The sequence below is a fragment of the Tamandua tetradactyla genome, chromosome 10 (assembly GCF_023851605.1).
Source record: "Tamandua tetradactyla isolate mTamTet1 chromosome 10, mTamTet1.pri, whole genome shotgun sequence".
NCBI classification, from domain to species: domain Eukaryota; kingdom Metazoa; phylum Chordata; class Mammalia; order Pilosa; family Myrmecophagidae; genus Tamandua; species Tamandua tetradactyla.
This window is the reverse complement of record NC_135336.1, coordinates 7,918,697-7,946,415: the sequence shown is the minus strand read 5'-3', so window position 1 is coordinate 7,946,415 and position 27,719 is coordinate 7,918,697. Positions and strand designations below refer to the sequence as shown.

Here is a 27,719-nt window from a genome sequence, read left to right as displayed (position 1 = left end):
TTAGAAATGATGGTGACGATGGCTACAAAGGCTAATGGGCAGAGATAAAGATGGTAAGCGTTCTTGCCTTGATATTTATGCACTCTTAAAATAGTGGGGCAAGACCTCTGTTTTCCTAGCAGTTTATAAGAATTAGTTGAACAAAACTTAAATAAAGTTGCATATTCATTCACTTACTTTATCTCACTTTACCAAATGAGGTCTTAGATGCAAAAATCTGATGAAATATAAATCTCTGTACGAATCTTATATTTACTACCAACATTTATTTCAACAATTTCAAGATGGGTATTAGCTATTTATGTGAAAAGTAAGGCATAACATCTGCTAAATATTTGTGAACATTTAAGAAAAGTAAGTTTTGATTGGTACCTTTTTGGCTTTGAATCTATAATTTTCCATTTTTAGTTTTTTAGGTTTTCTCAAAAGTGACGAAGAACAGACAAGCAAAAGTCTGAAAAGACCAAGAATCTTTTATGTTGGCTACAAACCTCACCCTGGGATTTTATTTCACTGTTGGATAATTTGGAGTGGAGTCTGGAAAGCAGTGAATTAACTTTGACGTATGGCAAGCAACAGAGACAAAAAAATACAGGCTCATATCAGGATCCACAGAATCATTGCTTCAATCTCCTCACTGTGATATAAGGAAATTTAGACCCCTCAAGAGGCCTATGATCCAGGCCAGTAACGGTAATGGCAGAACAAGAGCCCATCCTACGCTCACTTGGTCATCCAGGAAACATTAAATCAGCCCTTACTTGTGACCTCCTCTGAATGCCAGGCAATGCCTGCTATATAAGTTTGGTGCGAAAGTTAAGAGCATCAGGGAGGGACACAAAGGCGAATAAAAAAAATTTTTGCCTTTGAGAAGATTGGAGTCTGACTGGGGTGAGAAACATGCCCTAATGACCAATTATAAAAAAGCAGAGTAGCTTAACATTTGGAAGGGTGATCTGCCAGTATTACTAAATTTTAAATGGTGCATATCCTATATACTTCTAGGAAATTTTAGATAAATACACATGCAGTACATAAAATTGTATCAGCAAGGTTGGTCACAGGAGTTATATCTGAGAAAGGGAGAGAAAACAAGTAACAATGCAACTATCTATCAGTAAAGGATGGATAAAGGGATCCTAGATGAATGATTATAGATACATATGATGTATTTTCCTCAGTAGGGAGAGATTTATCCAAGGTTCAGGTGACAAAAATGAAGACTAAGGTGGGAAAGTGACTTACACCTTTTTTCCAGACTCAAAAGAGAGGGAAAGCTGGACCTGAAAATATGGTGCCACCTGACTCCAAGTTCCATGCCTTTTATTTTTCCAACCGAACATTGCTGCCCATATAGAAAGTGCTAGAAAAGAATAAAACATTGCTTCTATTAATAATGGTGTGCATTGTTTTAATTACACCAACTATTGTAGAAAAGTGTCCAGTCTAAGGGCAGAGCCTCAGAGAATGAGCACTCTTTATCACTGCTGGGCCTACGATCTGACTCTCTTTCAACATAAACAAAGGCTGCAAGCAGGGGGTTCTCGCTTTGATAAATCTATGCCAACAAATTCAGATACGATCTTTAGCACCTAATTTTCAAGTAGAAGGCTAATTTCAAAGTACTTTAAGTATTTCACAGATTTTAAGAAAAATATTTTATTTCTTCTCTTCTCCAAATAGGCTATTTGCATGGAATACTCCTTCAGAAACAACAAATTTGGAAAGGCTCTTTTCCTTTAGATTCTATCCTTTTCAAAAATGCTAACTGTAGATTACTGATATTTCTTATCAGAAAGACCCATAGAAATCACCCCTTCCAGTGTTTCTGAGCTTTATTTTGCTACAGAAACCCACCACTCTAATATGTAACACTTGACACCGACGGAATAGATGTTGCTGAAAACACAAGTTCCTCAGATCACAGCTGTTTGTCACACCAATGAGGATAGTCCAGGACCTTCATCAGTCATCCAAGTTCCTTAAATAGTAGTTTAGCATTTTTTTCACTTTGATGAGTGGAGACCCCTGTCCATTTCCTTGCCTCAGGAGCGCCTAGCATGTCCTAATAAAAATTAACTGTGCCCAATTCATTTTTTTAATACACAGTTTCTAGCACAGTATCTGGGTAATAGCACAGAACTGAAAATTGGGGGAAGGAGAGGAGGAGGGAGGTAAATTGCATTATTTACTTTTTCTTCGAAAGTAGAAGGATAAAGTCTATTCATCAGCAGTCTACTCATCATGGCAAAATAACAACTCCTCATGTCTATATAACCCTTTTAAAGGTGCCTTCTTTCACATATATAAAATCTCAAAGGTGTATAAAATATTCCTGTTTAATATGTTTTGTAAATGAGGAAACTGAGGCACAGAGAAGTTAAGTGAACATCCCTGTACAAACTGTCACTACAGAAAAATGACAAATACCTAACTAAAACCTGGGTATGCTGAGTCCTGGTAACTTCTGCTACAATGCAATGCCTCTCAGGGTTCTGAGAGCATTGTGTCCAAGTCCTTCTAGTTCTATTATTCTATAAAATAGAATAATATTCTATTATTCTATGGATTTTAATCTACTGACTATTATCTAAGCAAAGATTTTTTTTCAATGATGGTTTCCTGTTAAATTGTGAAACAGAGACACTGCTTAACAAATATAAACACAGCCTCCAGGCTTTCCTGAGAAAAAGATATTCTTATAAGTATCAATATTAATCACTAATATCTATGTCTTTGTAATGGCTGAACCATCTAGTAAAGACAAAATAACATTATATGACTTAGAGGTGAGTTATTGAGTAACTATTTCATAGTTCTTAGAACATACCCTTCCTGACGCACTGCCAGGAACCAAGCAACATAAAGTCTAAGCATTCAGGGTTCCTGTCTCTGACGACTCACAAGTTTGGAAGACAAAGACCTGAAAACAGATAGTTACAATAAAACGTAACATGAAAACAGAGATATGAATCCAGTGCTCCAGGATGGGAGAAGGCTGTGAGAAAGGAGATCACATTTAGTCTGCTCTTGAAGGGTAAATTGGTATTAAAAAAAAAAAGAAGAAGAAAAGAAAAAGAAGGAAGAAAGAAAGAAAAAAGGATGTTCCAAGAACAGCACTGATAAAGTACATGCATATTAGGAAAAAATGGTAAGAAACACAGGAGGAGCAGAGCTTGGTGAAGCAGGAGAGACAGGCTGAGGTCAGGGCCAGAACGTTTTTTCAGGCAACCAAGAGCCATTGATAGATATTATGGTGGTGTCTGGGGAGAGGGGTGAGGTAGGGCAGCTACTATTAAAGTCACACTTCAGAAATATCCATATCAGCAAACACCTTCAAACACCAAGGTCAACAATGCTTTAAAAAATGCAACCAGGTATCATGGTATTTCTGAGCAATGTAATAGCTAATATGCTAACAAAGGACCCTGATATGTACTAAGTGTGGCAGAGCTAACTGTTCACTCAATCTATTTCCTTTCCTTTCTGGGCACACAGATAGTCTACAATTCCTACCCCCCAGCAGGTGACTGCAGCCATGTGAGGCACAATATGGAAAGAGCCGGGGGCCCTGAGTTACCACGTGGAGGAGAGTCATTCATGGACCAGGCAGACTTGTCTCAAAGTGTTCTAGAAGGGAGACTGTAAAGAAATATGCTTAATAGTTAATGGTTGAAAGCAATGGGAAAGTGGGTAGCTTATATTCTTTCTGTTTATGTTTTTCTCTATATTCCTTTGTCTACAATAAAATTTTTCTCAGATTTGAAAATATAGATACAATTTTTAAAAAATGACAGGAAACTAAAAATGCCCAAGAGTCTGTGATTGGCTCTTTTCTGCCATCGTCCTTTTCTTGTAAGGGCTCAGAAGACTGTCATTCATGGGAACGTGGGAATGCTTAATATGAAAATTGCAACCAAATGTGATCTAGGTCCCTGGACCAAGCTATGGGTGGCACTGGGCAATAATGAAGACTTGTCTCTGCAAACAAAATACACGTGGATAGGATCGTGGGGAAAGCCAAGCCAGATTAAGAATAACACAAATATCAACATATAGTTCATATTTATATAATATTCCTCAGCATTTAAAATGTTTTATTTATTCATTCATAGTACTGTGGTGGAGTGGCTCCATTCTCCACACAGCCATGTTCATGTCCTAACCTCCAGTCCTGTGGATGCACACTCATTTGTAAGTAGGACTATCAGAGATCTTATCTGGATGTCGCCAAACTGAATGAGGGTGAGCCTTAATTCAATATGGCTGAAGTCCTCATAAATAAAGGAAATTAGACAGACAGACCATGTCACGCCGGATTGTTAGAAAATCACCATCAGGACACTACAGACTTTGGAGAAACTGTGGCTTTGTCAACACACTGAGTTTGAACTTCCAGCCTTCAAAACTGAGAGACAATATATTCTTGTTGTTTTAGCCAATCAGAATGTAGCATTTGTCATAGCAGTGCTGGGAGACAGACAGGTGCTCCTAATTACAGAAGACACAACCATTCAGAATCCGTTGTTCTATCTTTAGTTTGTCCTGGAATTTTTGTCAAATCGTTTCCTTTTCCTGGGCCTTGGCTTCTCTAAGTGGAGAATGATGTTTTCAAGTTTCCTTTGGCTCTGCTCTATTGTGTTTTGTGCTTGTAGTATGCAGGGTACACATCATTACGGATATTTACAGTGAAATCACAGATATTCACATCTATGGGTACTTTGTAGTCTACAAAAACAGACACACTGAGTAAGTGGAAACCTCATTATTACAGAGATTTCCATTTGCAGGAGTATTTAGGCCATTTGTCAGCATCCTCTGAAACAATCCAGAACTTCATTCAGCACTTTTAATCTGAGTAAGCAGGAGGCAGGTCACAGGGTTTCCACAGCCTACTGAACTTTCACCACATTTGAGGTATAAAATCAAAAACACATAAAGGTTAACCACCTTGCCCTACCACCGCTATACCCACCTCCCCCCCCACCGGGGTGGAGAAAGGAGAATTCCATCATCCCTCCTAAAAATAAAGAGGCAAGGTAAAGAGCCTGCATTTAAGGCACAAACAGTGAAGATCCTGGAGTGGGGGTGGGGGTCACTTGGACTCTGTTATCATAATTTTTTAATTTAATGCTTTTGTTTTTGTTTGCCTGCATGGGCTCCAGGAATCGAACCCAGGTCTCCAGCATGGCAGGTGAGAATGCTGCCACTGAGCTGCCATTGCACCGCCCTGTTATCACAATTTAAATGCCTAAATACACGTACTAGGGAACCATTTTACAGAACAGCTATCCAGTAGCTGGTCATCAATTCAACTCTGATACTGACCTTGGTGTGGGTCATTTTTCCTCCCTGGGGTCACTGATTTCCCAGTTAGGTGGTGCCACATAACCTGAACTTAGTCTAACTCTGAACCTTACCAGAAAAGCACCACCCAAGCAGGTGAAACACCCTGAAAAGGCACCCAAGACAGTCAGAAAGATTACATGGTAATGAATACTCTTCTCACTCAGGGTCCCAGAGCCGCTCATTTTTCTTGTCCATTTATAATGATGTACAAGAGGTTCCCTCTCTCATCAGGAAAATAACTTCAATTATGTGTTCTTGAAAAAAAAAAAAGAAACATTGAAATTATCTTCTTTTCAAAAGGTAGAATTAGTTCTGTTTTAGAGCTAAAAGCCTACCAGAAAAAAAAAAATATATATATGTATATATATTTCTGATTTTTTCTTTCTCCTCCCTCCCCCCATTTGGCTGTGTCAAGTTTGCAGTTGGCAGTTTCCTGTGGCTGGGTGCTTCTACCTTTAACTCACTGAATTAGCGGTCTCACTGCTTAATGGAAGGAACATCACATTCTGGACAAGGGCAGATGAGGTGCTGGATGCCTATATAACTTATCAGACTTGCTTCAGGTTAAAAGATTCGGCCATAGAAGCAACAGGCCCCAGAGGCATAAGGGAGGGAGAGAGGGCGGCCCCTCTGTTAGCAATTAGAAAGTCACAAATGAACATTGCTCACAGCATCTTGTAAGAAGAAAAGCATGCTCTTCGTTCTTCCTTTTGTAAGTTCCATTTTCTTGAAGAATGAATGACAGAGTCACAAAAAGGAAGATCCAGAAAATTGGACTTAAAAATATTGATTCTGGCTTTGAAACCCATTCCAGTCATTTCTCAACTTTCTGAAGTTAGATTTTCCTTATACCTCTACTTTCATCTTCCCTATCTCATTGTCATGCATTGATGCCTCAAAATCACCTTTCTTAGGCCAAATTTGGAGTCCTAGGCAAGGACTGGTTATTCTGAATTGCAGCAAGAAGGGGCTGCAGGAAGATTTACTGCAGGCAGGGGAAAGGGCTGGGCCCCAAGTAAGGGGGCTGTGGTGTTTGCACACCGGGGTTTTATGGCAAACTATGCTGAGCCGATGGAAAGTGGCCTGTCTCTATGCCCACCTCCCCCGGGGACATGTGTCAAGGTGCCCTCATGAGTTTCTGGGCTTGGCATAGGCTTGCTCTTGTGGTCTGAAGTTTAGGGCACCATCTAAGTTCCCTGGGGTTTTGCTTCCCTATTATTGACTTTCTCATCCATAAACTGGAGGAAAACACTAGCTAATTCATATGGAAGAAGCTTTGTAATATACTAAATATCAGATAAATGACAGTTATAATTATCAGGAAGGACAGCTCACAAGCCATTAACAGAGATGGCTTTTTTTCTTGGAAGTGAAATGTTTGCATGGCAGTATCTCTCTGGGATGTTTTGCTTTACTAATTGCTGATAAAGTACTTCAGTGTGGTATACTTGAATTTCATATTAATCAATGCTTTAGCAAGAGATGTATTTAATCTGAGTATTTTAAACTATAATTCTTAAAATACATGCTATTTGGTGAATGCAAGTTTTGATGGCACTCCAAATTGCTAACTTCTCTCCATCACAGTCTAAGGCACCAAAATATAAATAGTAAAATAGGCATCATCTTTGGCTGTTCAGAGCAAAGTGGCTTCTCTGTATGCTATCACATCCCACTTAGTAGGGAGAGAGTAGGGAGGGCATATGGCAGTAGCCCCAGATACTTTGGGTCAGAGAGAAGCTAGATCAAAGATTCTCTTCCCAACATAATTCACAGTTCTCATTTCACTGCTCATTTTCTCTATACTTCCAGGTAGACCCACTCTAAGGGAGAAAAAAAAATACATATTATTTTTCTCCTTTATGAGATCTCAACTTGTTCCCTTCTTATGTGCTAATGGTCCTACAAGAGGCCAAAAAGAACTAAAATCAGCATTTTTCTCCATTAATTAAGCTTTATGCATATGGGAATTTGATTTAACAGGGACAAGATGCTGTTTCCATTGATTGCTACAGCATTGTTTAAGGTTGTGTTTTCAAACTAGTCTTTTCTGTGCCCCATTTGCACCGGGCCACGACTCCCCCTAAGATGTTTCATCTCTATTAGGTTGCCTGGAGTGCAAGGGCTAGTTGCTCCAACGTCGGGAAGGAAGGCTTCACCACAACCCACCATTTTCTATGCACTGTTACACTTTTACTAAAGCTATGTGAAGGCAACACCATAGTGTTTTTCTTATCTGGGCTGGATGATGATGGTTCTAATTCATTATGTATTTAAAAAGAGGCTTTATCAATCCCTTATTGTTAGATATGTAGATTGTCTCACAATTCTTGTCATTATGTTAAAAAAGAGAGGATTTAAAAACTGGTATATCTGAAAACTCCAAGTGTCTAAAGATACATATTCAGGAGTGTCAGTTTATGTCTCTATGAAGGTGCAGAAAAAAACACACTAGAAGGAAAAATGCCATAATATTAACAGGCCTAATTAAGTTAGGATGGTGGGGTTATGAATACTTAAGATTTTTTTCTTACAGTTTTCAAAATTATCCAAAATAGTTAAAAACAAAAACAAGTGGATGACCCTTAGGGTCAGAAAATAAGAACATATGTCATAAAATATGGAGTTTGGGTCTTTTCTTTAGTATTTTCACATACGAAGCCAAGGGAGAATGTATAAACCTCAAGTGTGGACAATTTGTTGAAAAAAATAAAGACACCTATGTATTTTTTTTCAGTTTGATATGCACAGAAACACTTTCCTACTGTACAAGCTGTTTCTATCTAGTGGGCTTGACAGATGCCTCAATGTGACACAAGACACTGAAATAACATGCAAATCAGTTTTCGGTTTTAATATGCAAATATGATGCCTGGCACATCACTTTCCATGGCTGAGGTAAATTTCTGTCTTTGAGTTTTTTGTGGGAAATGCAGACCAGCAAACAAATGGTTAACCCCCCATATTTCATCTAACACGGGGTGGTTTTCATTTGAGTCAGAGGGGTTCTTGCTCAGTCATCCAAGGCACTTTGGAGGCAAAGAAAGGGCATGTGTTTTGTTCAATAACAATGCCAGCTGCAGCAACAAGTCCACCCTCTGAAACAGGCACTGATCGCTTTGGATTCCTGGGTCTCTGCGGGGAGCAGACAAAATGCTTAAGTGAGAATAACAGAGAAAATGTTTCGTGCTTGACCTGTGAAAATCAAATCAAAGTAGCACAACATGCTGAGAAGATTTGTTCTGTGCCAGGGATAAGGAAGAGAAAGAAGTCAAACTCTTGTTTCTAGCGGATTTGAGCAATGTAGAAAACTGTAGCCTCTGGTTAAATTTACATTAAATTATCCACAAATCAAAATGAATTGAGATATACCAAGTTCAAGGAATTTATAACCCAGTCAGGAAATCAAGGAATATAAGACAGAAATAAAAGAAAAAAGCCAAATTTTTGGAATGTCATGGTAATCAGTATTGCTTAGAGGCTTAGATGTCTAGGGTTCTTTGCCTAGGTTCAAATCCCATGTCCACTACTTACCAGAAGTGTGACTCAGGGCAAGATGTTTATTTTCACTAAAGAGAGTAACCTCCACCATAAAATGGAGTCAATAGGATTGACCTCATGAGCTAAATGAGATGGTCCATGTAAACCATCAATTGTCTGTACCAACTGAGGGCTAAGTTACCACTATCCTTAAAGATATGCCATGCTTGTAGAAACATCACTTGAGAGTATCAATGGGTGATACAGAATTAGAAGACAGAGGGGATTACGACGGGCTGGAGCATACCCCAAAGACACTAAGAATGTTAGGGCTTGCATTAGGATTTGAAGGAAGGATAGAATTCAGAGATGATGAATAGGTATCATACTCTATCATGGATTAAAAACCCTCTGCATTTACAGGTTCCTTAACAACCAACAAGAAACTCTCTCTATAAAATATACAATAGATCATTTAAGAATTTTCAAACCATGAGAGCATGATGATACAAGAATCTCTAATCTTTTTCTTTCTTCCTTTTTTTGTATAAGGAAACAAAATAAGAAAAACGACTTAGCCAAAATAATATTCATAATAAGTAGCAGAGCCAAGAGTTAGACATGAGTTTTCTAATCCAAGCTCAGTGTTTTTCCACTAATATACAGCTGTCTCCATATATTCATTTAGAAATATGAAACTTACATGATTATCATAAAGGTTAATCAAGACCATTAATCTCACTTATTAAAGCATTCTGCTAATTATACTAGAAGTTGGAGACCAATGTGGCCCCTTTTACTTTCAGAAGCATTGTGGTGTAATGGGGAAAGTGTGGGCTTCAGAAGCAGAAAAAGATGCTCCCAATACCAAATTAGAGCACTTATTCTAGCTAACAGTTCCTTTGAAAAAAAAAAAAAAAGCAAATTTCTTTTAGTGTTAGGTTTTTCATTTTTAAACATTGGGGGAGAGCAGACAGTAGAGAGCAGGTGCCTCCCTTTCAGAGCCATTGCTAGGAATACCCAAGATGACACGTCATATGCTAATATTTAATAGGGGCTCATGATTATCTGCAGTAAATGCTCGTAATTGGTGTGTCAAATTTAACCCATGGATGTATTCCCCAGGTGGCAGTAAGGTGGATGGGAGACCATGAATGGCACTGTGTCATTCATCAAAAGAGCAGAAGGGGAGAAGGATCGTGTTGGGATACCGAATCTAAAGACCGGTAGTATTTCGTATTTCTACTCAATAACCAAATATGAGTAAAGTAATAGTAAATCTATTGAAGGAATCTCTTATTCTTTTTCACGATCTGATAGTTATAACTATATTAGTGTTTAATTTGGGTGTTTATTGATTTTTAATTTATGGGATTGAAAATAAGGCAGCGAGTACTTAACAGGTGCCACCAATGTTTCATAACTCATTGAGTTATCACAACAACCCTATCAGGTGGCTACTATCCTCTATCTATAAATGAGAAAGCTGAGGCACCAAGATTGCATGAAAGTAAGTGGAGAATCTGGGATTTAAATCCAATCATCAATTCTAGAAAGTGTTATGCTTCACCACCACACAAACGACCTCAGCCTCTCTTAACCTATCTACATTTTTTTCAGAGGAATTTTATGTCCCATCAACTTGTTTTCAGGTGGACTTAATAATTTGTGACAAAAGTCTGGAACTTCTCTTAGGGATAAATGCTACTCCTCAAGATATACTATTTCTTCTGGGTAGATAGATGGTAACCAAAAATATATTAATTACCCTATGTAATTCCAACACAGATGATCCGAGGACAAGAGACTTGGCCCTTTTTTGATATTGTCATTCACAATTCAGCAAAAGATGGAAGACGCTCTTCAAAAGACTACTGCCTTTATCAATCTCTGATACAGGTTGGAAGACTAATGCTAAATCTTAAAAGAGTAAAGGAAAAGAAATAACACTTGTACTTAAAGGTTGGCAGAGGGCTAGACATGTAAAAGACACTAGTACTCTGAAAAGCTACAGGGTAGTGATGTTTTCCAGTGGTCAAAGTAAGACACTTTTCGGCTGGATTCAGCCTAACCAGGCATAGAGTACTAAGAAAATATTCTAGGACTTCTACGAGAATTTAGGCTTCTCCAAAATGTACCAGGGAATAGTCTCACAGGGAGGTAATTCTAGATCCTTTGCAGTCCCAGTGGATTTCAGAAACAGAAGAGACAATGGAGATCATTTAGTGGTAGAGGAATCCCTCCCTTCATAATTGAGAAAACTGAGCATCGAGAAGGGGAACTGAGTTGTCCAAGGTCACTTAGAAAGTGAGTGGTAAAATCAGGAAGAAAATTCAGATCAAGAAAGCAAGTCTAATTCAAAATTAATTTAGTCTTCATTCCACTGTGAGAGATTCACTCGAAACAGTGACGCATTCTTGATGCTCTGTAAAGTGTGTTCATTCTTGGCAAGAATTTTGGGATCTTTAATCTACATTTATGCAGTATTCTGAGATCCCGAGATGGAAGTTGCTATAAAATGAAAATTATTGCTGTTATTCTCGGCGAGCCTACACAGACTGACAACAGCTGGCACAAACAGATGTGGTCCACAGAGAATTCTGTCAGCCTGTGCTTTTGCCTTTCCTTTGTAAGTCTCCTTTTCCTCGATTAACCAAGGAAGCACTTCTCAGTCTATGCGGTACCCAAGGGATTCTTATTGTTACAGATGAGTCTAGAGCCCTAGTCAAGCAGGCCTCAATCTGTCCTGTCCCCTTTCCTTTCAACAACTAGTTCCCAACTCTATGCCTTTCACAGAGAAATGCCTCTAATGAATTGTGAGCATTTTCCTGATCCCAGGCTTTACACAACATCTGTGAATTAAAATAAGTAACATTTATGGAGTCACTGCTATGTACCTGCATTATCTCCTTTAATCTTTGAAATAATACCATAAAGTAAGTACTTTCGCTACCCCCACTTTACAAATGAGGAAACTGACATATACAGAAGTTAAATAACTTGCACAAGGTCACAGAGCTGTTGGGAGAAGTAGTAGGATTTGAACCAAACCACCTCAATTCTGGAAAGTGCCTCCCAAGTTCCAGCAACTAGAGATTAAGCTTGAAAAAGTATTGGTCCAAAGTGTCACTTTAATTGGAATGAAATGGGTTTGATGTAATTAAGTGCCACCGACATACCAAGGGCTGTTACTATAGCAGCATTGTGAATATCAACATGGGTTCAATAGGCTTCATCAGCTCTATCATTTTAACTATCTTGGGTAATAAGTAGGAAGCAAGTTACTAGCAGCTTTATTCTTTTTTCTAACCAAGAAACGTAATGCGTGATTGACCCAGGTCATTCAACAGTACCTCAACCCTCATGACAATGCTTAATGTTATGGATTCAGCTTCCAGCACATCTTGAATGTAAAGACAATTTCTTGGAGAAGAACAACACTCTAGTATCCTCCCCCTAGAAGATACAGTAGGAAACAGGGACATATCGATAGATCTACTAATCCAAAGTAAAAGATCTTAAACATGCGCTATGGAAACACAGAGGAAGAGGAGCTGGCTGAAGTTTGAACCTGGTCTTGGATGAAGGTGGAAATAGGACACACAGAGATCTAGTGAGAATGACATTCCAGGTGAAGTCCCAAAGAGGTACGTACAAATGAGCAAAGTTGATGAGGTAAATCTATGCGTAACTGACTTCCAGTTCTTCTGCGTCTCTTTCTGTGGGTTTCATTGTTGGTGCTGAGCGCTCAGATGTCAGTAACATTTTAGTGAAGGTTCGGGAATTGTGTGCTGGTAAAGTCAACCCAGATATGAGGCTGCTTGGGTGAAACTGTGTGATGATCAACCCAGGACCCTGGAGTATCAGGTCAGCCGCTCTAGTCTCCTATAAGCACTGTGCACCCATATGTATGCTTTTGTGGCTGATCTTAAAAAGTGATTGCTTAATGAGAGGCTGAAGAAAATGAGCATTTAAAAAAAAAAAAAAGTGGCTCTGGCAATTTCTAATGCTAACAACTCAGAGGACAACTGGGGGGAGAAACACGGTTGCCTGGGGATTTTCCGGGGATTTTCCTTCAACAGCTATGCTGCCAAATGAGGGATGAAGAGAATGTTGGAAGCTATTTTTTTTTTTTTTTACAGGTTCTATAGAGTTATGAGGAGTGTTTTAAATGTTGCTTTTACATAAAAGCTTAGCCGGCTATAAGATGCAAGGAGCACTCCCCATTCGTTCCTTAGATGCCCAAGCTCCAGTGGATACAAAGCACCAGCACATGAAGCCAAAATTATCATAAAAGCCAGACAGAAAGAACCCGATGTGCTTTACTGTCTTGTTAACATAATCTACAATCTTGGATAGTCACTAGGAACTAAGAATTTATTTTTCTAACCAAGAAAAGTATATTAAAAAGTAAGGACAGAGGGATGTGAGGGGAGCTCAGTGGTAGAATTCTGGCCTGCTATGTGGGAGATCCAGGTTCGATTCCTGGCCCATGCTCTTCCCCCAAAAAACAAACAAGTAAACAAACAAGCAAAAAACCAAACAAGCAAAAAAAAATTCAACAAATGATGCTGCAATCGCGGGATACGTACATGGAAAAAGAATAAACTGTGACCCCGCCACACAGCATACAGGAAAAAAAAAACAGTCTTGATTCTTAAGTTCTAGGTAATTTGCTGGGAGCTCTTTGATAGTAACTTCACCTCTCTGGATCCTGTTTTCTCAAATGAGTCTAACAGCCCTCGATGTTCTAATGCATATGTTTCTTCCAACAAACAAAAGAAGAGGTAAAATTACTTAACTAATTTGTGAAATTACTTTATGCAAAAAGGGGACACAATCCTCTCCCTTTTCACCATCACAGCCACATTTGCTGAGCCAGGCATTAATCTAAATGCTTCAAATGTACCTCATCCTCCTGACATTCTTGCTAAGAAGTTAAGTTTTGTTCCCTTCCTTCAGCAATGAAGAAATTGTAGCACAGAGGTGTAAGTAGAATGCTCAAGATGACACAGTGGGATTCAAACAGGGATCCACAGTCAGAAGACGTACTTGCTACCCAATGGTTGACACTACAGGTGTGACATTGCAGGTATTTATTTTTTTCCTTTGCTACTTTCCAAACTTTCAGCTGTGTTGTACATGGCTCTCATAACTAAAAATGAAAATGCGTTAATCCAAATAGTGTTATTGAGCAGACACAAGGTGGTAGATAATGGATTAGTCAGCACTTTGATTTTGAAGGCAAGGATAAAGTTAGAAATGCAAAATACCCTATGATACAATGGCTTAAACTGATGGTAAGGTGTGGTTGATGCTATTTCCTCTCTAGGGGAAGAGAGAAATAAAAAGGAGTTTGAGATAAAGATAACAGTGATAAGAGGAAACCTTAATTATCCAATGCAGGCACAGTACTAAGTGAACTTTCTTAGACAACAGATAATATCATTAGTCTCCTCTGCAAAGGAAGAAATGAAGGCCCAGGTAAGTTAAATAGGTTGCCTGACATGTAGGTAGTAAGGGCAGAGTTAGGATTCAAGGCCGGGTCTACCTGGCAGTGGCAATTGTGCTCTTACCTGCTAAACTAATTCCAGAAGAGGGGCAGTGGTGCAGAAGGAAAGGCTGCTTTTTTGATTTTCTCACTTTACCTAGCTCTGACCTTCAGGATTTCTGTGAGTGTTTAGAGAGCCCATCTACATTTTACACTGCTATTCATCATCCTTAAAAATGTATTATTCCTTGTGCTACAGGGGAAATAGAAATTAGGCCAACCTCTCAATTCCAACTTGTAGATTTTGGGCACATTGAGACAAATTAGAGGTAAATTTAGGATGTAAATGAAAAGTTCTCTTTAAACAAGTAGACACTTTGTAGCTATATAGTACTTCTCATTTCAAAGGATACTTCATATTATTATTCCTATGACAAATTTGGATGTGTATAGGTTTAATCTTACCAAGCTCTAACCTTCAAAAGGTAAATCTATCTCCAAGCAAACACCAAAGAGATCAGATCATGAAAATGGGGTGCCATTTAGTATGGCAAACACTGGACCTAAAAGACAGAGGTCTAGGATTTAAGTGTCCAGTCAGTCACATACTAACCAAATAACACAGCATATTTCATATAATCTCTCTAGGCCTCAGGTGCACATTTACCAGGTGGATTCTATCTACACTTCACAAAGTAGGTGTGATGATGAATGCTCTGGAAGCATTATGTAAATCTTTAAGATTTTGTCAAATGTAAATATTGATGACTTCATGAATAGAAGACATTGCCTATGAGAGAATAAACCTATCTTGTTTGACCCAAGTCTAGGACAGACGTAATGATTTCACAACTGGGAGAAGTATACCAATATTAAGAATCCCAATCTGAACTTCTTAAGGTCAATTACTGAGTCAAATATTAAGTTCAGATCTCCTGATATACCATCATGTGCTCTACAGACAAACGTACAAATGTTCACTTTTGGTTTTTCTGAAGCAATAGCAAACCTGTTACATACAAACAGGTAGCACAACTTGCTGTATGAGCTTGGGTAAGTCACTTCACTTCTGTGGGTCTCAGGGATCTGATGAATTCAGTTAGTGGTAGTAATTTCAGCCTCCTCATTAAGGCCACTGTGAGAATGATGCCATCACTTGCAAATACAATTGCTTGCAAAGGAACAAGCAAATCAAATTCTCCTGCCAGGAAGATTCGATGTCCTTGGTGAAATAATGGCATTTTGGCCAGAGAGGAAATTTCGTCATTTTCTTTTGACTTTGGTTCTGACTTATGCAGGATATATGTCCAGGATTCAGAAACTGAAAGTCAAGAACTCAACACCGGCCCAGACTGCTAGTTTGCAGGCTGGAGAAAGTGGCATGTCTACTGACTGAGCTGAGATGGGATCTGTCAGCCACAAATGCTGGGGCCTGGCTGAAATCCTTCCAACTCTGAGGCACCAGACTGCATAGGCTCTTCAGCCTCCGACGCAGCAGCAGCATTCTACACAGCTCCTGCCGTGTGAAGTATGCCCCATCCTTCTCTCACTTAATCTTTCCAGCTCCTTGATGGGTTAGGGATTCTTAGCCCCGACTGATAGATCAGTTAACTGAGGTGATGCAGTAAAAATAGTAGAGCTCAGATTATAATCCAGGTCTAACCCTGAAATTTATGTCCTTTTCCAGTTGAACAAAAGTGCTTGCCCTCCAGGAGCTCACAATCTAGTGGGAAAATCAGAAACGCAACTCAATAGACTGTGAGCTCCTTGAGGGCAAGGACCATTTTAAAAAATTCATTCTTGTATCTTCTGCAACAAGCTTGGTGTCTACCAGGTGGAAGAAGCTCATCATAAGTGCTGCATGGATAAGCCACAGACAGATGTTTCTCTTTATAAAGCACAAATCTAATTGTATTACTCCTTTGCACTCAAACCTCTGCTAGTTCCTCTTTATCAGTACCCTGAGCACTACGTAGGAAGTTCTTTGCAGCCCTTCCTCCATGATATCCTTCTGCACCACTGTGCATCGCCTCCATCCTCTAACCATTTTGGCACATGGGTTGTGTTCAACAAATGATCATTGTATGAATAAACAAATCAAAGAAGGGACATGTCTGTGCTACACCTGAGGCATGAATGGTGCTTTGTGAACATCAAGGGTAGGTTTTTATCCAACTGGAGGGGCTTTTATCGGGAAGGCTTCACAGAAGACAAGACAACTGGTTTGGCTCATTTAATTCTAAAATCTCAAAGGCTAGATGGCATTGCATAGCAAAAATTCAATCCTCTTTTATTAATTAGACAAATGACTTCAGAACAAACAGCTTTTCTTTAAATCAGAATATGAGCTATGCCAAATTCTGTCTTCTCCTAAAGGGTATGGGTGTAGGCCAAAAGCCCATCATAAAGATTATTGTTTTTCTCCTCCAAAGTACTTAGGGAAAATGAAGTCCCATTTGGCACAAAGTGGCTCTCAGTAAGGTCATGATTCTTCTGCAATGATCCCTGGGGCAGTTAAGGTAAGACCTATGCTTTTACAAAGAAGAAACTCTGGCCATCCTTGAAAATAAGAGAGCTGGTGAGACAGGCTAGCATGGGCATATTGAGGGCTTTGACTGAATAGTCAAAAAGCATCAAAAGGAAAGGTAGGGACAATCCAAAGTTAGTGATTCCATCTGTGGGCCCAACATTAGAGTGAACCACGGCACACTAGCTGGGAAACAGGAGATGCACTTTGATCGCATTGTGCGATATCAGGCTCATCACTGCGTTTGCTCATCAGTAACAGGAGGCAACAGCAACTGAACTATGTGAGTGCTCACAGTTTGGAAACTGGAAATGAAAGAGCATGGAGAAAAGAGATAAGCTGTAACCAAGTACATGAACTACAGGACTCATATGAAAGCCACAGAATTGTTTTGTTATTTTGACAGCAAGCAAGGCTAACAAAATCTGTCCTTTCAGACAGGCTGACATTGAGGCTTTCACATCAGTACATGTATTTCACCTCAGCACACATATAGAGGGTGTCTTTGCTTTTCTCCAAGCTGAATTCTTAAAGTCCCTGCCTAATATCTATTTGAAGAAGAAAAGCAGCTTTTACAACTTGCTGTTGGGTTCCCCTCCTTTCTTTTAAACTGTCCTGCCTGCAAACGCCACACCTACATACGCAATATAGGAGAAGCAAAGCTTCAAGCAGATGCACACTTGTTAAGTCTTTGTTTGATGTCGGTTCTTCCCCTGGTCACATCAAAGCTTTCTTTGCCTTGTTCTCCCTTGACTTCTCCACACTCTATTTAAACCATTGTTCTTTCTCCTGGCTGCCCAGCGGAATCACTTGGGGAGCTTAAAAAATAATAATGCTGCCTACCACACACACACAAACACACACTGAAGACCAATTAAATGAGTATTTTGGGGGGAAAAAACCCAGGAATTGCTATGTTTAGAAGGCTCCCCAGCCAATTCTGATGGACAACCAGGGCCAAGAACAGTTGCAGTTTAAATGCTAGAAAATCATACACTATGTTAACCTCTCTCTTTTTTACTGTGTGGAATTTCTTTGGGAATCTTCCATCCACTCAGTGTCCACGATGCCCATCAGAGCTCTCCTGGGAGACAGATAACAGGGCAAGGGCTCCAACAGGAAGTGGAGACAAGTTCTGGCTTCTGACTTTAGTTCAAGGGTGTCCAGAACTTTCTATGCCTTCTCCTTTATCGCCATTGCTGATTGTTATAGGCCTATGGCTTCACAAAATAAAACCAGCCATGGTTAAGAGCCATGTATTTGACCGGCATGATTAATCCTCGGCTCCTCAAGTTATTATAAGTAATAATAATAATAATTTACTGGGCACTTATGTGCAGGGCACTGGGCTAAATATTTTATTCAGATTGTTTCATACTCCAAAAATCTCTGTTAGCAGCTACAATTAATCTCTCCCTTATATAGATGAGGAAATTTGGGTTCAGTGAGGTGAGCGATAGGTTGTACTACTCTGGCTTAGACTCCGAAAACAGAACCCCTGTCCTAGGTGGGGGTAGCACTGCCTTCACCAGGACAGAGAGCAGATGAAGGCCCTCAAGATGTGGACATCTGACTAAGTGTAGGAAATCATCCTTTGGACTTGCTTATGCACCCGATAATATCTCTGACACTGGTCTGAATAAAGGCCAAATTGGGGGGCATGAGGAGGATGTGGTTGATGAAGACAAATCTTTAGAAGCATCTCTGTTGATAAATTATAATTTTTTTTTTTTAAAGCATAGGTGATAGGGCTGGCAACCCAACTCATTGCAGGCTATGTGATGTCAAGTGTTTTTGCAAAAGATTCAGGTGACATCTGAAAATGTGAGTTGCACAGCTTGGAGACAGCGGGTTTGTCTTGGTATTTAGTCATGTGAACTTCATGGAGAAAGGAAGAGAAGCTGCAGCTGTTTTTGAGCAACCAGAACTGAAGTCAAATGCAAAGCTGTTCTTCTTAGAGCTTCGCCCTATTTAAAGGGCTCTACTTTGGGGAGGTTCTTTATTCCTGGCTATCCCCTTTATGTATGTGACCACAAGAAGGAATAAATCAAAAATTCTTATTATTTTTAAGAAAAGAAGAGAAAATGACTAAGAGAGCATGAAGAATGTATAAAACTCAGAACTTCTTGGCTCTAATGAGTTTGGGATGTGAAATTATGCTAAAGTAAATGCGTTGAATTTGGGAAGCCTCCTTTATTAACACAGAGGTGACTATTTCCCAGAGAACTGATCCAGCTGGGTTTATGCATCTGAGGGTGTTTTCACAGGACAGCAGATTTTAGCAGCTTCCTGACCTCAAGTGGAATGCTACAGATGACAAAAGGCATGCTCCTGGCTTGCTGGTCTCAGACCTATAATTGCCTACTGGGCCTGTGTAGACAAATTAGATGAGGTAGATGGCTCTATGCATGTATCAGAATAAGGAATACATTCATTGACCTGACTTTCAAAGACTCTCCCATTCTGGCACCAACTATTGTTTTCAATCTTATCGTTTGCTTACCCAAACTCTTTTTTCCAGACTTGTCCACTTACTGTTCTTTCAACACAAGCACTGATGTCATTTTTCATCTTAAGGCCATCACTCATACTATGTCTACTTCTCACAATGCCAACGCTCCCTAATATTCTCTGTAGGGGCGATCCTACCTCGTTGTCAAATCCCAGTTCAGATGTCATTTCCTTGATTCCCTGAACCTGAAGGAATTCCTTCCTTCTCTGGCCCATCAGACAGCTTAGCAAAAAGTGCTTATGAGCACATGTGGCAGACCCTCTGCCCGGGCTCCACTGCTATTAACTGTGTCCTTGAACAAATTACATATCCTTTCTGTGCCTTGGCTTCACACTGCAAAATGGGGATAATAATAGTACCCCACTGAAAGCCTGCTTTGGGGAGGAAATGGGTTAATAAAGCACTCAGAACAGTGTTAATATACAGTAAGTACAATGTAAGTATGTGACAAATAAATATCTCTTGAAAGCCATCAAATACCGTTTAACCAGTATTGTAGTTTTAGGCCCTTAGCACATTATTAGGGTCCATAAGCATTTGTAACATTCATGGTATCTGAATCTTCCATAGCATGAACCCAGCTATGATGAGAAGGAAGCCAGGAAGCGTTCACTGAATTCAATTGTGTTAAGCTATCAATAGCAACACTGCATTCCTTGTACTCTACAACTTCAGTACCAAAGAAAGAGCCTTTGGCTAAGTTTGCACACCTTCATCATTCCTATAGCATGTTCCCAATAACACACAGACAGAACTAGTAAAAAGGAAATTTTGTTTTCCTTTCAGTGTTGTATAATTTTGGTCTCATATTAACATGCCTCGGGGAATAAAATATGTATTTACATAAAAATTTCTGGTAATGGCATCTTGTAAAGTAAATTAAATGAAACAACAGATTCTATCTGCTGAGGGCTCCGTTTCTATTGCTAGGCATGTGACAAGGTCCTGATTGAAACCTGAACTTCCCTTCTCCCCATATGGTCTCTACCCCTGAGCCCCAGTGAAGGGCCTGACTCCTCTAAGACTTGAGCAAAGCGGAATCATCTCTGGAACATGGAAAAACAGGCACTAGGCTTGCTGACATGACTCCAAGGGCCAGGTAAACAAAGGGTTTAAGAATGTCAGAGAGCACACTTTCTCTTTCTCTGCCAGTCTTCTCTCCAAAAAATAGTTCAAGAGAGAATGGAAGCAACTAAAAATTTGGTAAGGTCTTAGAAATCATCCACATTAGTGGTTTTCAAGCTGGTGTCCCTGGAGCTGGGTACATCCATCAAGCATGTCTGATGGAACTTCAGGAGTTTATCTGAAATTTTCAAAAGCCTAAAAGTATACCACCACTTATCAAATCAGACTGTTTAGTGACAGAATATCAATTCAGCACACTGATTATGTCACCCTGTATAACTCTGGTCAGCCATTGTATGTGTGTCTTAGAGCACAAGCCTGGAAAAAAGAATGTGTATCTACTTAATAAATGGAGTCTAGCATGTAGAATCTCCGCCAGTAGGGCCACAAATTCCCAAAATAATAAGTTTCTCTTAGTGATGAAAAGACCCTGCCCGAGATTAAAATGAGGCAATGACTCAGATTTCCTGACTCCAGATCTAGTGTCCTTTCAACTATTTCATAGCTGATAATTCTTACTGAAAGGTCTTGCAGGGAATGTTTTTATATGTATGTTTATATTTTTATCATCAGTGTCTTTGCTTCTAAAGTATATGATGATTTCCTGACCTCCCCACTGTGTACTGACACTGGCTTTCCTGTAGTGGGCAGTAAACTTGTAGTCAGCTAGAAACACACAAACATTTACCACCCACACCTCTTTCCACTATGATTTTCTAAGTGACCTCTCATTTTCATAGATTTCTTTTGAATACATTTCAAGGGGTTTTCCCTCATTTTAGACCCTGAGCCTTTCTGTCAAATTAGAAAATAATCAGGGTGCACAATAAAAAAACCCAGGCGGGGAAGGCAGATGGACAAAGCAGCTTTCGCAAACTGTTTCCCTAGGAAACCAGGCAAAAAAACCCAGGGTTTTAACCAAATATAGAACTGGCAGTCAAAATGTGGAAATAGAATCTTAGAGATTTGGACAGTGGGAAACCCCAATAGCCCATCTCAGCAAGGGACATACATGATGGGAAATCAGAAGACGGACGTGTTTCCCTGGGTGAGTATAGTAAGGCTTAGAGGACGTGTACTTTCTCAAATGGTAATTTCAGTAAAAGATACTCCTCTCAACAGCACACAAGGTTCAGCAGTGAGTCTCTTGAGTCATTTAGGAGAAAGGAAAAGAGAAAAAAAATGCAGCCTACTATCATGGAAAAGCCTGAGATCATGGACTGGTCAAATGGAGAATCGGCCTTGGGTATTTGTGCAGACATCCTTTTACCTCATTAAAATTTGTTTGAGTGAATTTAAAAATAGGCCTTGGAGAGCTCCTGGGCTACTCAGTGCCACTGCCACAGACTCTTTGACATAATACATGACTTAGCATCCCCTTTGTGCAGTTTTTCACTGACTCATCCCTACCCACCTGGGCTTTATATACAAACTAAGGCTAATTTTTTCTTGCAGTTTAATGTAAGATACCATATCACCAAAATCCTTTTTTTCCCTTTTTAAATCATCCTGTTTTAAGAGAGAGGAAAAAAAGAGAGGTGTCTAATTATAGAATGTGGCTGTTGCTACAATTTTATTTGCCTGCCAAGTGTGATAAACGTATTTCTAGCTCTCTCCATGCAGTAGGGTCTTAAGGGTGGCCCTTTTAGGGCGGATGTGTAGGTACCAAATGTGTCTCCAATGATGGGGAGAGACTGTGTGTGCTGCCTGGTTTCTGTTTCAGTAACAAAATGATATTTCAGTTGGATTTCAAGGAGATTATTGTCATCCTCAGACATTCAGTGCAACTTAGTAATTTGCATGGGTGTCTACTCTGTTTGCCAATGTGAGCTACAATTAGGGTGAACATAAAACTTTTACAACAACCCATCCTAGTCCTGCTCCTGAAATGTCTGCTGCCCAGTTTCCCTCAAGCCCTAGTCCCTTGCCAAAATAACCAAAACAAACCCTGCTGCATGTCCCTTGGCCTTGGCCTGACAGAGCAACAATCCTGCCAGGTACTGGGGATGGGCAGGGCAGGCAGGGCCAACGAAAGGAATTAAGAAGGGACTGGAAAAGTACAAGCCGAGAGCCCCATGGTGTGCATGCATGTGCACTGACACACTAAAAGGCAAGAGAGTGGAAAAGAAAGGTCTTTCCTTCTAAAAATCACACAATCTATGACACCATTGGATTGAGTGGTCTTTTACTGCAATAGAAAAAAGTCACGGATTTCTATTTGAAAACGATTTTTCCTGCCCTGATAGTTCTTGCATGATGACTAATGTTCTGTAGTGAATTTTCAGAAGATATTTCAGAAAGTAAAGAATATGGAAGCGGAAGCCCTGAGCTCAAGACTTGGTTTGATTAATAGCTGTTGACCTTGAACAATTCTCAAGGTCTCAGTTTTACTAGCTGAAAAAGGAGAATACAAGTTAGATGTTGTACTCACATGACAGGGCTCTGATAAAGATCGAATGAGGTATGACCTTCATTCATTCATCTAAAAATACGTATTGAAATCATCATTCTTGCTGGGCACTGTTCAACGAGCTGAAGATAGTGAACCTAAGAACGTCCCTGCCCTCAAAAAGCTTGCATTCTAGTGTGCTTGTGGAGGAGAGACCAGCAATGTACCCACACTCACTATTACATGCACACATGCACACACATTCATTACACACCCTCACATACAATACTGGGATAGTGATAACAAGTCAGAGGTATGTTTACCATTATAACAGTAGGGCCCATTTTCTTCCATCCTTTTCTCCTTCCTCCCTTTCCTTCCTTTCTCTTCTCCTTCGGTCTCTCTCTCTGCCTTTCTTCCATACCTCCCTTTCTTGCTTTGAAAATGTTAATTAATGGCCTACGCTGAAACTGCATTAGGGTGTGGTTCTATCAATTAGAAACAGACTCTACCCTCAGAAGCTTACAGACTTGGCATAGAGGCGAGGCATCACGTAAATTACTGTCACCCCAAGTATAATATGACAATTGCCATCTCACAGAAGAGTGTAAGTCAATCACCAGGGAAACTTCTAGACACATTGTAGACCATTTCCCATTTAGGAGGTGTGCTGGTTTGAAGGGAAGTATGCCCCCTAAGAAAAGCCATGTTTTAATATGGATCCCATTTCTTAAAGGTAGAATAGTCTCTATTCAATGCTGTGTATTTGGGACTGTGATGGGATCATCTCCCTGGTTGATGAGATTTAGTTAAGAACGGTTGTTAAACTGGATTAGGGGATGACATGTCTCCACCCATCTGAGTGGGTCTTGATTAGTTTCTGAAGTCCTATAAAAGAGGAAACATTTTGGAGAATGAGAGACTCAGAGAGAGCGAGAATGCTGCAGCACCACGAAGCAGAGAGTCCACCAGCCAGCGACCTTTGGAGATGAAGAAGGAAAACGCCTCCCGGGGAGCTTCATGAAACAGGAAGCCAGGAGACAAAGCTAGCAGATGATACCGTATTCGCCATGTGCCTGTCCAGCCGAGAGAGGAGCCCTGACTGCGTTCGCCATGTGCCTTTCCAGATGAGAGAGAAACCCTGAACTTCATCGGCCTTCTTGAACCAAGGTATCTTTCCCCGGATGCCTTTGATTGGACTTTTCTATAGACTTGTTTTAATTCTCGGCCTTAGAACTGTAAACTAGCAACTCATTAAATTTCCCTTTTTAAAAAGCCATTCCATTTCTGGTATATTGCATTCCAGCAGCTAGCAAACTAGAACAGATTTTGGTACCGAGAGTGGGGTGCTACTGCTGCAGTTTGCAAATACCAAACATGTTGGAACGGCTTTTTAATTGGATAGGGGGAAGATTCTGGAGGAGTTGTGAGAAGCTTGATAGAGAAGCCCTAGAATGCTTTGGAGAGACTGTTGGGAGAAATGTGGACTCTAAAGATACCTCTGATGAGGCCCTAGACAGAAATGAGGCACATGTTATTGTAGACTGGAAGGAAAGTGAGCCTTGTTTTAAAATGGCAGATAATCTGGCAAAATTGACTCGTGGCTTTGGCTGGAAGGCAGATTGTAAAAGCCATGAACTTGTATATTTAGAAGAAGAGATCTCCAAATTAAGTGTTGAAAGTGCAGCCTGGTTTCTCCTCACAGCTTATAGTGAAATGCGAAAGGAAAGAGATAAGCTGAGAACTGAACTCTTGAGTAAAAAGAAACTAGAAATTGAGGTCCTGGAAAATTCTGGGCCTACAGAAAGGGAGACTCCAGAGTATAGTGCCCTGAGTGTGGATTTAACCAAATGTGGAACCAGCCAGCCATTTCAGAGAAAGTCAGGATCGGACATGGAGTTATCCAGGAAAGATTTGTGGAAACTCCTTATGTCTGATGGGCATGATCCAAGGCTACTGCATAGAAAGCCAACGAGAGTGCTGTGGGACCTGTATAAACTGAGCCGCTGCCAGTCTGGACTGAGGGGTTCAGAGAAGGGACACATTGGAGGAAAAATAACTTCAGAGGCAAAACCGTGGAGGCTGAGGTCTGAAGTCAAGAAGCCTTGGGCCAGGAGAGTGGACCCACCCAAGCCCGTGGAGAGGGTGAGTTTGCCCCAAAGGCAGAGAATGGGCCTTCCACCTCATTGCAGTGGGAGAGTCATGCCGCCTCAGGTCTTGGAGAGAGTGAAGCACGTTCCTTGGGGTTTGGGGAGAGCCTGGCTGCCACCACATGGAGGGGTTGAGCGTGTGCCCCGGAGATGGCAGAGAGCCCGGGTGCGGCCCCAATGCTTGGAGAGGGTGGAGCCGAGAGAAAGGTGGTCTCCCCAATATCCCCCAAGGTTACCTTCAGAGAGAGGCAGGCGTAGGCATTTGGAAAGGGTGGGACTGCCACTTTCTAAAGCCCTGAGGATAAATGACTCTCAGACTTTGAAATCTAATGGACTTTGCCCTGCAGGTTTTCGAAACTGTATGGGTCCGGTGACCCCTGTGTTCCTTCCTCCCTATGGAAATGTGTATAAGTATCCTATGAATGTTCCTCCTTTGTATGTTGGCAGCAAATAACTTGTGAGTTTTCAAAGGTCCAGAGCAAATGGAGAGAATTTTGCCTTAGGACAGACCATGCCTGTAACTGACTTAATGAGATTTTATACTGTCTCTAATTTTTTACTTCATTGTATTGCTACTGATAGGTTTAAGGATTTCTGATATTGTTATGAAAATAATGTATTTTGTATTTGGGAAAAACATGTCTTTTTTAGGGGCCAGAGGGTGGAATGTGCTGGTTTGAAGGGAAGTATGCCCCCTAAGAAAAGCCATGTTTTAATATGGATCCCATTTCTTAAAGGTAGAATAGTCTCTATTCAATGCTGTGTATTTGGGACTGTGATGGGATCATCTCCCTGGTTGATGAGATTTAGTTAAGAACGGTTGTTAAACTGGATTAGGGGATGACATGTCTCCACCCATCTGAGTGGGTCTTGATTAGTTTCTGAAGTCCTATAAAAGAGGAAACATTTTGGAGAATGAGAGACTCAGAGAGAGCGAGAATGCTGCAGCACCACGAAGCAGAGAGTCCACCAGCCAGTGACCTTTGGAGATGAAGAAGGAAAACGCCTCCCGGGGAGCTTCATGAAACAGGAAGCCAGGAGACAAAGCTAGCAGATGATACCGTATTCGCCATGTGCCTGTCCAGCCGAGAGAGGAGCCCTGACTGCGTTCGCCATGTGCCTTTCCAGATGAGAGAGAAACCCTGAACTTCATCGGCCTTCTTGAACCAAGGTATCTTTCCCCGGATGCCTTTGATTGGACTTTTCTATAGACTTGTTTTAATTCTCGGCCTTAGAACTGTAAACTAGCAACTCATTAAATTTCCCTTTTTAAAAAGCCATTCCATTTCTGGTATATTGCATTCCAGCAGCTAGCAAACTAGAACAGGAGGGAATGGAAATGCAGAGCCTGGGGTAGGGAAGGTGGTCCCAGCCAGGGGAAGGAGTAAGCAAAAGTAGTGTATTTAACAAAGACTTGTTACCCTGTGTGGGTTACAGTGTGCAAAAGGTACACCAACCAGGGAAGATAAAATATAGCTCTTGCTTCTTTTTCCCAAAGATAGACTTTTAGGGAAGTTTGAGGCCTTTCCTACAAATTAAGCAGATTATTATTATTATTTTTCTTTTTGGAAGAAAGGCGGAGAGAGAGACTGAAGGAGAAGTGAAGTGAAGAGAAAGGAAGGAAAGGGAGGAAGGAGAAAAAGATGGAAGAAAATGGGCCTATTGCTACAACGCATCACAGTCATCTGCTGCTGATTTGGGGGTAAGGTGGGGTATTAAGGAAATGTTCTTTCACTATCGTAGAGATTTGAAATATGAAGTTAGAGAAGTTAAGTTATGCTCTTTTGGCTTTATTTCAAACACCCTTCTTATTATGAAAGGTGTGAACTGGAAATAAAGATGTCTTTTTCATTTGAAAGATTGTGAGCATTCTCGCTTGATAGTCCAAATAAACGGATGAAAGCTGCCAACAGTATGTGGCTGCAAACAAGTTTGTTCTTAAAGCCACAGGGAACAGAAACAATTTGAAATGATCCGATTGTTACAATTGGTAAACAGCAGAAAAGGGGGAGAAGGAGGAGGAGCAGAAGCTGCTTCTTTTCTCTGATGGATATGCCTCTGGGCCACTATTCAGTGCTTACTGGCTCATAATTCACCAACAATTCTAATGACCATTTTGCTGCTTCTTCCTCCTACCAGAGGAGATTAGAACTAATAAACATTAGAAGGAGGTGGGAAAGACTGTGAGAGGCAGCACGGTGACAGCAGAGATGACAGCTGACAGCCTGCGGGGATGGGAGAGAAAAATTACTGAATTTCAGCAGAGCATAATAATAGGTGGTCACGATGATGACCTTGAGACATGAAGAGGTTTCCAATGTTTGGCAAGGACTGCTAAAAATGGAAGAAGAATAGGAAATTTTCATTCAAAGCAGTTAAAATCTATTTCTCATTTATTTAAATATGACTCTGATGGAGCAGTAAGCTTAAGTTTATGGGAAAGACAGGTGTAAGATAAATGTGATTACACAGAGCCTTCATATAACACATTTGCGAGTACACTTGCAGTGCACGTTCACCAGTTCCCCACAGTGGCCAAATATTTTCAACACTAATTACACACACACACACACACACCACTTAGAGTATTCAAAGTCTTGGCAAAATAAAACAAAACGTTCATAAAGGCAATTTAATATGCTCATTTCCACGGCTATAGTGCCCTGGTTTGTTTGTTTTTTGTATGCTGTATGGTT

At 40.3% G+C, this 27,719-nt stretch overlaps 1 protein-coding gene across 7 annotated transcripts in view; it reads right to left on the bottom strand.

The window, feature by feature from the left end:
- The window catches only part of LPP (LIM domain containing preferred translocation partner in lipoma), a 696,418-nt gene that overhangs the window by 160,675 nt on the left and 508,024 nt on the right, over nt 1–27,719 (bottom strand). The window lies entirely within an intron of this gene.